Genomic DNA, 12,889 nt, shown 5'->3' on the forward strand with positions numbered 1-12,889 from the left:
CAAGAGCCACTAAACAGTGTAACCAATATCTTCTACCTTGACCCAAAGAAAAAGAAAACTATCTACACGAGAAAGCTCCCAACAAGCAAAAGAAGAAAATAAAATCTTTTTGGGTTTTCTCTAACTAGACAGACACACGAAAATAAAACGAGAAAAAGAAAATAAACTAGCATGGATGATACAGTGGCAAAGTGTGAACACCGACTAACAAAGTGAAAGCATAAGCAAGAATGTAAAGTCGGTGAGAACACGTACTCCCCCAAGCTTAGGTTTTGGCCTAACTTGGTCTACTCCCATGGATGGTCTTCACGAAACCCAAAATCATAATGGGGGTTATACGGGAGCGCTGCAGCCACTGCCTGAATAGCTGCCTCACGGAGACGAGCAGCCTTTGCCTCCCTCTCATACTCCTCTGCCTCTCCTCTGGTTATATAATATCTCTGTTTTACCTGAAAGTCAAAGAGAGCAGGAGCAGGAAGGGTAATATGGAAAACACGCTGCCGGTTAAATATCAGTCGGTATAGGAGGGATTCATCATCCCTCTCAAGGAACTGGTAGCGTGTCATAGCGACGCGGTCAAGGAAAGCTGTATGGAGCGGGGGATCTCCTGCGCGGATGGGTACTCTGAGAAAATTTGCTATGCGAGTGGCATAGATGCCGCCAAAGAAATCCCCATCAATAGCATTCTTATTCAGCCTCCTTGCTATAATAGCTCCCATGTTGAAGCTTTTGTCACTCGTCGTTGCGCTCTTAAGGATACTAAGGTCGGGTGCGCAGAGGTGACAATGCTCAATCTTGCCATTAATGCATCTGCCTATGAAGAGGGCAAAGTAATGCAAGGCAGGAAAATGAATACTCCCCATGGTAGCTTGCGTAATGTCTCTAGTTTCTCCAACCGTAATACCAGCGCAAAAATCTCTAACCGAGGATTTAGGAGGACCACTGAGGCTACCCCAAGTAGGTATTTTGCAAATTCTATTGAAATCCTCTAAATCCATGGTATACGATTTATCATAGAGATCAAACAGTACCGATGGCTCACGGCCAGCTGAAAATTTGAATCTACGAACAAAAGAGGCAGTGAGAGCAACATACTGTTCACATTTATCGGAGATGAATTCTTCAAGTCCGATGTTGCGAACAAATGCATCAAACTCATTTTTGAAGCCTGCCTCAATCATAAATTCATCGGATGGCCATTCACATGGTTGTACCTGCGCGTCTCTTGCTTGAGGAACCACCATGATAGTTTCTCTTCAACATCTTCCTTTTTCTGAAATTTTCAGTGACCCAAAGAAAAGGTGAACAAGGTTGAACTAAACTTGTAGCAACTACTCCCACTAGTGCCTAGAGAACAAATTACGCATCAAAACTGCTTGGGACCAGCTAGAATCAGCATGCAAAGCTCAAGAACATGGTCACCAAGGTAGCAAAAATACGCGGAGTATAAGGCACTAGAGCAAAAACTAATTGGACCAATGGAGGAGTCACTTACCAAGGAGTAATTTCCCCAAAACAGTTCGGAGAACGGTGATTTGAGCAAAGAGATCGAAAATCCCAGCAAGAGGAGCAAGAACACGGGTTTGAGCTGCGAAACGATTTTTTGTGGAGGTAGGAGAACAGGATGGGATGAAGAATGAGTGGAGGGGGTGCCTGTGGGCCCCACAAGCCTGGGTGGCGTTACCAGGGGGTGCCCGCGCCCCTAGGGCTTGTCGCCCACTGGTGTGGCCCCCAGACAGACTCTTTGTCCCAATATTTTTCAAATATTCCAGAAAAAATCATACTAGATTTTCACAGCGTTCGGAGAACTTTGATTTTCGTGGTACTTTTCTACCGGACGCTAAAACAGAGAACAGGGAAAACTAAACTAAATCTATCATTTTTCTTCTAAGCAACCTAAAGTGAAAGCTTGGAACAGAGGTTTGTGACTCCTCGATTCATCCATCTCATGGTCATCGAAAGAAATCCGTCAATGGGGTTGATCAAGTCCCCTCGACAAAACTTTCTCGAATCGCAAAAGAAGACGGAGAATTTCCGAATAGTCACTAGGTCACCTCAATGGGGATGTGTATCTCCCCAACAAGCAAATCATACTTCATCTTGACACGAGGAATAGGGCATTCAAAGCTCCCAATAGGAATCGATGAAGTTTTTCCGATAGCATTGATGCAATGTACTCGATATTGTTTCTTCGGAAAGTGCACCGTATGCTCATTACCGTTGACATGGAAAGTGACATTGCCTTTGTTGCAATCTATAACAGCCCCTGCGGTGTTTAAAAAGGGTCTTTCGAGGATGACAACCATGGCATCGTCCTCGGGAATATCCAAGATAACAAAGTCTGTTAAGATAGTGGTGTTAGCAACCACAACAGGCACATCCTCGCAAATGCCGATATGGAAAGAAGTTGATTTTTCGGCCATTTGCAGAGAGATTTCAGTGGGTGTCAACTTATCCAGTTCAAGATTACGATGAAGAGAGAGATTCATAACACTAACACCGGCTCCAAGGTCGCATAACGCAGTTCTAACGTAGTTGCCTTTAATGGAGCAAGGTATAGTGGGCACACCGGGATCACCTAGTTTCTTCGGAGTTCCACCCTTGAAAGTGTAATTGGCAAGCATGGCGGAGATCTCAAGATCAGGTATCCTCCTCTTATTAGTCACAATATCTTTCATGTACTTAGCATACGGAGACATCTTGAGCATATCAGTCAAACGCATCTGCAGAAAGACAGGTGTGATCATTTCAACAAATCGCTCAAAATCCTCATCATCCTTTTTCTTGGATGGTTTGGGAGGAAAGGGCATAGGTTTCTGAACCCATGGCTCCCTTTCTTTACCATGCTTCCTAGCAGTGAAGTCATTCTTATCGTATCTTCTATTCTTAGGCTGTGGGTTATCAAGATCAACAAGTTCAATCTCCACATCCTTTTCATTGCTAGGTTGAGCATCAACATGAACATCACTATTGATATTATCATTGGACTCATGTTCATCACCAGACTATGTTTCAACATCACAGATAGAGGCATCATTTGGACTCTCATGTGTAGCAGCAACAGGGTTACTAGCGTGCAGGTTCCTATCATCTTTCCTCTTCTTTCTAGGATGACTAGGTGCATCAGTGCTAACTCCTTGAGAATCTTGTTCAACTCTCTTCGGATGACCCTCAGGATACTGAGGTTCCTGGGTCATTCTACCGCCTCTAGTGACGACTCTGACGGAATTGTCATTCAACTCATTGAGCAAGTCATTTTGAGATTTAAGTACTTCTTCTACCTGAGTAGTAACCATAGAAGCATTATTACTCAAAAGTTTAAGATCATTGACATTTCTGTCCACACAAGCACTTAAATGACTAAGCGTACGAGCATTCTTTTCCAATTGTCTGCTAACATAATCATTGAAACTCTATTGTTTGGCAACAAAGTTATCAAATTCATCCATGCATAGGCTAGCAGGTTTATCAAAAGGAATATCACTCTCATCAAATCTACGCAGAGAATTTACTTCTACTACCTGTATCGGGTTATCGAGACCATGGATCTCTTCGATAGGTGGTAGATTTTTGACATCTTCAGATTTAATGCCTTTCTCTCGCATAGATTTCTTGGCTTCTTGCATATCTTCAGGACTGAGGAATAGAATACCTCTTTTCTTCAGAGTTGGCTTAGGAGGTGGTTCGAGAATAGTCCAAGCATTCTCATTGCACAAGATGTTGTTCAATAGTATCTCAGCTTGTTCTACGGTTCGTTCCCTAAAAACACTACCGGCACAACTATCTAGATGGTCTTTGGAAGTATCGGTAAGTCCATTATAGAAGATATAAGGTATTTCATTCTTCTCAAGAGGGTGATCAGGCAAAGCATTCAGTAGCTGGATGAGCCTCCCCAAGCTTGTGGGAGACTCTCTTCTTCAGCTTGAGCAAAGTTGTATATTTCCTGCAAGGCAGCTTGCTTCTTATGGGCAGGAAAATATTTTTCAGAGAAGTAGTAGACCATATCCTGGGGGCTACGCACACAACCAGGAGCAAGAGAAGTGAACCAGGTCTTAGCATCATCCTTTAGCGAGAAAGGAAACGGCTTGAGCATATAGTAGTGGCGGATCTTTTCCTCACTAGTGAATAGGGTGGCTATGTCGTGCAGTTTGGTGAGCTGGGCTACAACCGTTTCAGACTCATAACCGTGAAAGGGATCATATTCGACCAGAGTGATTAACTCAGGGTCGACAGAGAATTCATAATCCTTATCGGTCACAAAGATAGGTGAAGTGGCAAACTTCGGGTCGTATTTCATCCTAGCGTTCAGAGATTTTTCTTTCCACTTGCGCAGAAGTTTCTCAACATCATAGCTATCCTTACACACAAGAAAATCCTCAGCTATCTCTCCCTCCATAACATAGCGCATATCAGGCATAACATGCATAGTAGCAGGTTCTACTTCAATAGTATCAGCAGTTTCAGAAGTATCATCACATCTAGCAGCAACTCTAGCAACATGTGCATCAAGGGCACCAAGTGGCAAAGCAGTATCAGGCATAGCATCATCAGGCATAGTATCTATCATAGCATCATGGACAGCAGAAGTAGCATCATCAAGCATCGGCAACATATCAAGATTTCTAGCACGAGGTGAAATCGCAAACTTACTCAAAACTGAAGGTGAATCAAGTGCAGAGCTAGATGGCAGTTCCCTACCTCTCCTCGTAGTGGAAGGTAGGATTTTAGTTCTTGTATCTTTCGAATTCCTCACAGTGATCAGCACACGTAAATTCCAAGTGACTCAGAGAATATAGATGTGCTTCCCCGACAACGGCGCCAGAAAAATGTTGGGAACGTCGCATGAGAAACAAAAAATTTCCTACGCGCACGAAGACCTATCATGGTGATGTCCATCTACGAGAGGGGATGAGTGATCTGCGTACCCTTGTAGACCGTACAACAGAAGCGTTAGTGAACGCGGTTGATGTAGTGGAACGTCCTCACGTCCCTCGATCCGCCCCGCGAACTATCCCGCGATCAGTCCCACGATCTAGTGCCGAACGGACGGCACCTCCGCGTTCAGCACACGTACAACTCGACGATGATCTCGGCCTTCTTGATCCAGCAAGAGAGACGGAGAGGTAGAAGAGTTCTCCGGCAGCGTGACGACGCTCCGGAGGTTGGTGATGATCTCGTCTCAGCAGGGCTCCGCCCGAGCTCCGCAGAAACGCGATCTAGAGGAAAAACCGTGGAGGTATGTGGTCGGGCTGCCGTGGAAAAGTCGTCTCAAATCAGCCCTAAAACCTCTGTATATATAGGTGGGAGAGGGGGGACCTTGCCTTGGGGCTCAAGGAGCCCCAAGGGGGTCGGCCGAGCCAAAGGGGGGAAGGACTCCCCCCAAACCGAGTCCTACTTGGTTTGGTGGGTGGAGTCCTTCTTTCCTTTCCCACCTCCTCCTCTTTTTTTTTCTTTTCTCTTTGATTTTTCTTCCAATGTGCATAGGGCCCTTTTGGGATGTCCCACCAGCCCACTAAGGGCTGGTGCGCCACCCTCAAGGCCTATGGGCTTCCCCGGGGTGGGTTGCCCCCCCCGGTGAACTCTCGGAACCCATTCGTCATTCCGGGTACATTCCCGGTAACTCCGAAAACCTTCCGGTAATCAAATGAGGTCATCCTATATATCAATCTTCATTTCCGGACCATTCCGGAAACCCTCGTGACGTCCGTGATCTCATCCGAGACTCCGAACAACATTCGGTAACCAACCATATAACTCAAATACGCATAAAACAACGTCGAACCTTAAGTGTGCAGACCCTGCGGGTTCGAGAACTATGTAGACATGACCCGAGAGACTCCTCGGTCAATATCCAATAGCGGGACCTGGATGCCCATATCGGATCCTACATATTCTACGAAGATCTTATCATTTGAACCTCAGTGCCAAGGATTCATATAATCCCGTATGTCATTCCCTTTGTCCTTCGGTATGTTACTTGCCCGAGATTCGATCGTCAGTATCCGCATACCTATTTCAATCTCGTTTACCGACAAGTCTCTTTACTCGTTCCGTAATACAAGATCCCGCAACTTACACTAAGTTACATTGCTTGCAAGGCTTGTGTGTGATGTTGTATTACCGAGTGGGCCCCGAGATACCTCTCCGTCACACGGAGTGACAAATCCCAGTCTTGATCCATACTAACTCAACGAACACCTTCGGAGATACCTGTAGAGCATCTTTATAGTCACCCAGTTACGTTGCGACGTTTGATACACACAAAGTATTCCTCTGGTGTTAGTGAGTTGTATGATCTCATGGTCATAGGAATAAATACTTGACACGCAGAAAAGAGTAGCAACAAAATGACACGATCAACATGCTACGTCTATTAGTTTGGGTCTAGTCCATCACGTGATTCTCCTAATGACATGATCCAGTTATCAAGCAACAACACCTTGTTCATAATCAGAAGACACTGACTATCTTTGATCAACTGGCTAGCCAACTAGAGGCTTGCTAGGGAGAGTGTTTTGTCTATGTATCCACACATGTAAATGAGTCTTCATTCAATACAATTATAGCATGGATAATAAACGATTATCTTGATACAGGAATTATAATAATGACTATATTTATTATTGCCTCTAGGGCATAATTCCAACAGTCTCCCACTTGCACTAGAGTCAATAATCTAGCCCTCACATCATCATGCGAATTACATTGTAATAAATCTAACACCCATACAGTTCTGGTGTTGATCATGCTTTGGCCGTGGAAGAGGTTTAGTCAGCGGGTCTGCTACATTCAGATCCGTGTGCACTTTGCATATATTTACGTCCTCTCCTTCGACGTAGTCGCGGATGAGGTTGAAGCGTCGTTTGATGTGTCTGGACTTCTTGTGAAACCGTGGTTCCTTTGCTAAGGCAATGGCACCCATGTTGTCACAGAACAAGGTTATTGGATTCAGTGCGCTTGGCACCACTCCAAGATCCGTCATGAACTGCTTCATCCAGACACCCTCCTTAGCCGCCTCTGAGGCAGCCATGTACTCCGCTTCACATGTAGAATCTGCTACGACGCTTTGCTTGGAAATGCACCAGCTTACCGCACCCCCATTAAGAATAAATACGTATCCGGTTTGCGACTTAGAGTCGTTCGGATCTGTGTCAAAGCTTGCATCGACGTAACCTTTTACGGCGAGCTCTTCGTCACCTCCATACACGAGAAACGTCTCCTTAGTCCTTTTCAGGTACTTCAGGATATTCTTGACCGTTGTCCAGTGATCCACTCCTGGATTACTCTGGAACCTACCTGCCATACTTATGGCCAGGCTAACGTCCGGTCTAGTGCACAACATTGCATACATGATAGAACCTATGGCTGAAGCATAGGGGACGGAGCGCATATGCTCTCTGTCTTCATCAGTTGCTGGGCACTGAGTCTTACTCAATCTCATACCTTGTAAAACTGGCAAGAACCCCTTCTTGGACTGTTCCATTTTGAACCTCTTCAAAACTTTATCAAGGTATGTGCTTTGTGAAAGTCCTATCAGGCGTTTTGATCTATCCCTATAGATCTTAATGCCTAGAATGTAAGCAGCTTCTCCTAGGTCCTTCATAGAGAAACTTTTATTCAAGTAATCCTTTATGCTCTCCAAAAACTCTACGTTGTTTCCAATCAGCAATATGTCATCCACATATAATATTAGAAACGCCACAGAGCTCCCACTCACTTTCCTGTAAATACAAGATTCTCCAACCACTTGTATAAACCCAAATGCTTTGATCACCTCATCAAAGCGTTTGTTCCAACTCCGAGATGCTTGCACCAGTCCATAAATGGATCGCTGGTGCTTGCACACCTTGTTAGCATTCTTAGGATCGACAAAACCTTCGGGTTGCATCATATACAATTCTTCCTTAAGGAAACCGTTAAGGAACGCCGTTTTGACATCCATCTGCCAGATTTCATAATCGAAAAATGCAGCTATTGCTAACATGATTCTGACGGACTTAAGCATCGCTACGCGTGAGAATGTCTCATCGTAGTCAACTCCTTGAACTTGTGAAAAACCCTTTGCCACAAGTCGAGCTTTATAAACGGTCACATTGCCGTCAACGTCCGTCTTCCTCTTAAAGATCCATTTGTTCTGAATAGCCATGCGGCCCACAGGCAGTACCTCCAAAGTCCATACTTTGTTCTCATACATGGATCCCATCTCGGACATCATGGCTTCTAGCCATTTGTTGGAATCTGGGCCCACCATTGCTTCTTCATAATTTGCAGGTTCATCATTGTCCAACAACATGATTGATAAGACAGGATTACCGTACCACTCTGGAGCAGCACGTGGTCTCGTCGACCTGCGTGGTTCGACAGAAACTTGAACTGGAGTTTCATGATCATCATCATTAACTTCCTCCTCAACCGGCGTCGCAACGACAGAGGTTTCCCCTTGCCCTACGCCACCATCCAGAGGGATGAGAGGTTCGACAACCTCGTCAAGTTCTATCTTCCTCCCACTCAATTCTCTCGAGAGAAACTCCTTCTCGAGAAAAGCTCCGTTTTTAGCGACAAACACTTTGCCCTCGGATTTGAGATAGAAGGTGTACCCAACTGTCTCTTTTGGGTAACCTATGAAGACGCACTTTTCCGGTTTGGGTTCCAGCTTTTCAGGCTGAAGCTTTTTGACATAAGCATCACATCCCCAAACTTTAAGAAACCACAACTTTGGCCTTTTGCCATACCATAGTTCGTATGGTGTCGTCTCAACAGATTTCGATGGTGCCCTATTTAAAGTGAATGCAGCTGTTTCTAATGCATAACCCCAAAACGATAACGGCAAATCGGTAAGAGACATCCTAGATCGCACCATCTCTAATAAAGTACGATTACGACGTTCGGACACACCATTACGCTGTGGTGTTCCAGGCGGTGTCAACTGTGAAACAATTCCACATTGTCTTAAGTGAGCACCAAACTCGAAACTCAGATATTCACCCCCACGATCAGACCGTAGGAACTTGATCTTCTTGTTACGATGATTTTCCACTTCACTCTGAAATTGCTTGAACTTTTCAAATGTTTCAGACTTGTGCTTCATTAAGTAGACATAACCATGTCTACTCAAATCGTTAGTGAAGGTGAGAAAATAACGATATCCGCCGTGTGCCTCTACGCTCATCGGACCACACACATCAGTATGTATAATTTCCAACAAGTCACTTGCACGCTCCATTGTTCTGGAGAACGGAGTTTTAGTCATCTTGCCCATGAGGCATGGTTCGCACGTGTCAAGTGACTCCAAAAGTCCATCGGCATGGAATTTCTTCATGCGCTTTACACCAATATGACCTAAGTGGCAGTGCCACAAAAATATGGCGCTATCATTGTTAACTCTAACTCTTTTGGTCTCAATGTTATGTATGTGTGTATCGCTATCAAGATTCAATATGAACGATCCTCTCACATTAGGTGCATGACCATAAAAGATGTTACTCATAGAAATAGAACAACCATTATTCTCTGACTTAAAAGAGTAACCGTCTCGCAATAAACAAGATCCAGATATAATGTTCATGCTCAACGCAGGCACTAAATAACAATGATTTAAGTTCATCACTAATCCCGATGGTAACTGAAGTGAAACTGTGCCGACGGCGATTGCATCAACCTTGGAACCATTTCCTACGCGCATCGTCACTTCATCTTTCGCCAGCCTTCGTCTATTCCGCAGTTCCTGTTTCGAGTTGCAAATATGAGCAACAGAACCGGTATCGAATACCCAGGCACTACTACGAGAGCCGGTTAAGTACACATCAATAACATGTATATCAAATATACCTGATTTTTCTTTGGCCGCCTTCTTATCTGCCAGATACTTGGGGCAATTGCGCTTCCAATGACCCATACCCTTGCAATAGTAACACTCCGTTTCAGGCTTAGGTCCAGCTTTGGGTTTCTTCGTCGGATTGGCAACGGGCTTGCCGCTCTTCTTTGAATTACCCTTCTTGCCTTTGCCGTTTCTCTTGAAACTAGTGGTCTTATTCACTATCAACACTTGATGTTCTTTACGGATTTCAGACTCTGCGACTTTCAGCATCGCAAACAACTCGCCGGGTGACTTGTTCATCCCTTGCATGTTGTAGTTCAACACAAAGCCTTTATAGCTTGGCGGCAGTGATTGAAGGATTCTGTCAGTGATAGCCTCTTGCGGGAGTTCAATCCCCTGCTCAGCTAGACGGTTTGAGTACCCAGACATTTTGAGCACATGTTCACTGACAGACGAGTTCTCCTCCATCTTGCAAGCATAGAATTTATCGGAGGTCTCATACCTCTCGATCCGGGCGTTCTTCTGAAAGATAAACTTCAACTCCTGGAACATCTCAAATGCTCCATGACGCTCAAAGCGACGTTGAAGTCCCGGTTCTAAGCCATACAAGACTGCACATTGAACTACGGAGTAGTCCTCCTTATGTGTCAACCAAGCGTTCTTAACATCTTGGTTCAGCCGTAGCGGGTGGTTCATCTCCTAGCGCAGCATCAAGGACATAATCCTTCTTCCGAGCTTGTAAGATTAGCTTAAGATTATGAGCCCAGTCTACAAAGTTGCTTCCATCATCTTTCAGCTTAGCTTTCTCTAGGAAAGTATTAAAATTCAGGGTGACTGTCGCGTGAGCCATGATCTACAACACAAATATATTCAAAGTGGACTTAGACTATGTTCATGATAATTAGAGTTTAACTTAATCAAATTATTCGCTAAACTCCCACTCAAAAAGTACATCTATCTAGTCATTTGAGTGGTTCATGATCCACTTACACTAGCTCAAGTACGATCATCACGTGAGTTGAGTATAGTTTCAGTGGTAAGCATCCCTATGCTAATCATATCATCTATATGATTCATGATCGACCTTTCTGTCTCATGTGTTCCGAGGCCATGTCTGCACATGCTAGGCTCGTCAAGCTTAACCCGAGTGTTCCGCGTGCACAACTGTTTTGCACCCGTTGTATGTGAACGTTGAGTCTATCACACCCGATCATCACGTGGTGTCTCAAAACGACGAACTGTAGCAACGGTGCACAGTCGGGGAGAACACAATTTCATCTTGAAATTTTAGTGAGAGATCACCTCATAATTCTACCGTCGTTCTAAGCAAAATAAGGTGCATAAAAGGATTAACATCACATGCAATTCATAAGTGACATGATATGGCCATCATCACGTGCTTCTTGATCTCCATCACCAAAGCACCGGCACGATCTTCTTGTCACCGGCGCCACACCATGATCTCCATCAACGTGTCGCCATCGGGGTTGTCGTGCTACTCATGCTATTACTACTAAAGCTACATCCTAGCAAAATAGTAAATGCATCTGCAAGCACAAATATTAGTATAAAGACAACCCTATGGCTCCTGCCGGTTGCCGTACCATCGACGTGCAAGTCGATATTGTCTATTACAACATGATCATCTCATACATCCAATATATCAGATCACATCGTTGGCCATATCACATCACAAGCATACCCTGCAAAAACAAGTTAGACGTCCTCTAATTTTGTTGTTGCATGTTTTACGTGGTGCAGACCCTCCGAGTTCGAGAACTATGTAGTCATGACCCGAGAGACTCCTCGGTCAATATCCAATAGCGGGACCTGGATGCCCATATTGGATCCTACATATTCTACGAAGATCTTATCGTTTGAACCTCAGTGCCAAGGATTCATATAATCTTGTATGTCATTCCCTTTGTCCTTCGGTATGTTACTTGCCCGAGATTCGATCGTCAGTATCCGCATACCTATTTCAATCTCGTTTACCGGAAAGTCTCTTTACTCGTTCCGTAATACAAGATCCCGCAACTTACACTAAGTTACATTGCTTGCAAGGCTTGTGTGTGATGTTGTATTACCGAGTGGGCCCCGAGATACCTCTCCGTCACACGGAGTGACAAATCCGAGTCTTGATCCATACTAACTCAACGAACACCTTCAGAGATACCTGTAGAGCATCTTTATAGTCACCCAGTTACGTTGCGACGTTTGATACACACAAAGTATTCCTCTGATGTTAGTGAGTTATATGATCTCATGGTCATAGGAACAAATACTTGACACGCAGAAAATAGTAGCAACAAAATGACACGATCAACATGCTACGTCTATTAGTTTGGGTCTAGTCCATCACGTGATTCTCCTAATGACGTGATCCAGTTATCAAGCAACAACACCTTGTTCATAATCAGAAGACACTGACTATCTTTGATCAACTGGCTAGCCAACTAGAGACTTGCTAGGGACAGTGTTTTGTCTATATATCCACACATGTAAATGAGTCTTCATTCAATACAATTATAGCATGGATAATAAACGATTATCTTGATACAGGAATTATAATAATAACTATATTTATTATTGCCTCTAGGGCATAATTCCAACAAAAAAGCCTTGATATCCCACAAGCGTATGGGATCGCAACAGTTTTCGAGGGTAGAATATTCAACCCAAATTTATTGATTCGCTCACAAGGGGAAGCTAAAGAATATTCTCAAGTATTAGCAGCTGAGTTGTCAATTCAACCACACCTGAAAGATTAGTGTCTGCAAGCAAAGTATCAGTAGCAAGGTAGTATGATATCAACGGCACCAGAAAAAGCTTTGACAATTCCCAGCAGTGGCGCCAGAAAAGGCCCTGTTGAAGGGATGTTAGCGCCAACAAAGTCTTGCAACAAGTAATAGCGGAGTAGCAAGGAACAGTAGTAGCAGAAACAACAAAGTAAAAAAGTAACAGCAGTAGTGACACCAGCAAAGTGAGAGCAGCAGCAAAGTGGCCCAATCCCTCTTGTAGCAAGGGACAAGCCTAGGCAAAGTAACATAGCGAGAACCAGTAGTAAAAGAC

The sequence above is a fragment of the Hordeum vulgare genome, chromosome 5H, assembly GCF_904849725.1.
Source record: "Hordeum vulgare subsp. vulgare chromosome 5H, MorexV3_pseudomolecules_assembly, whole genome shotgun sequence".
Taxonomy (NCBI): Eukaryota; Viridiplantae; Streptophyta; class Magnoliopsida; order Poales; family Poaceae; genus Hordeum; species Hordeum vulgare.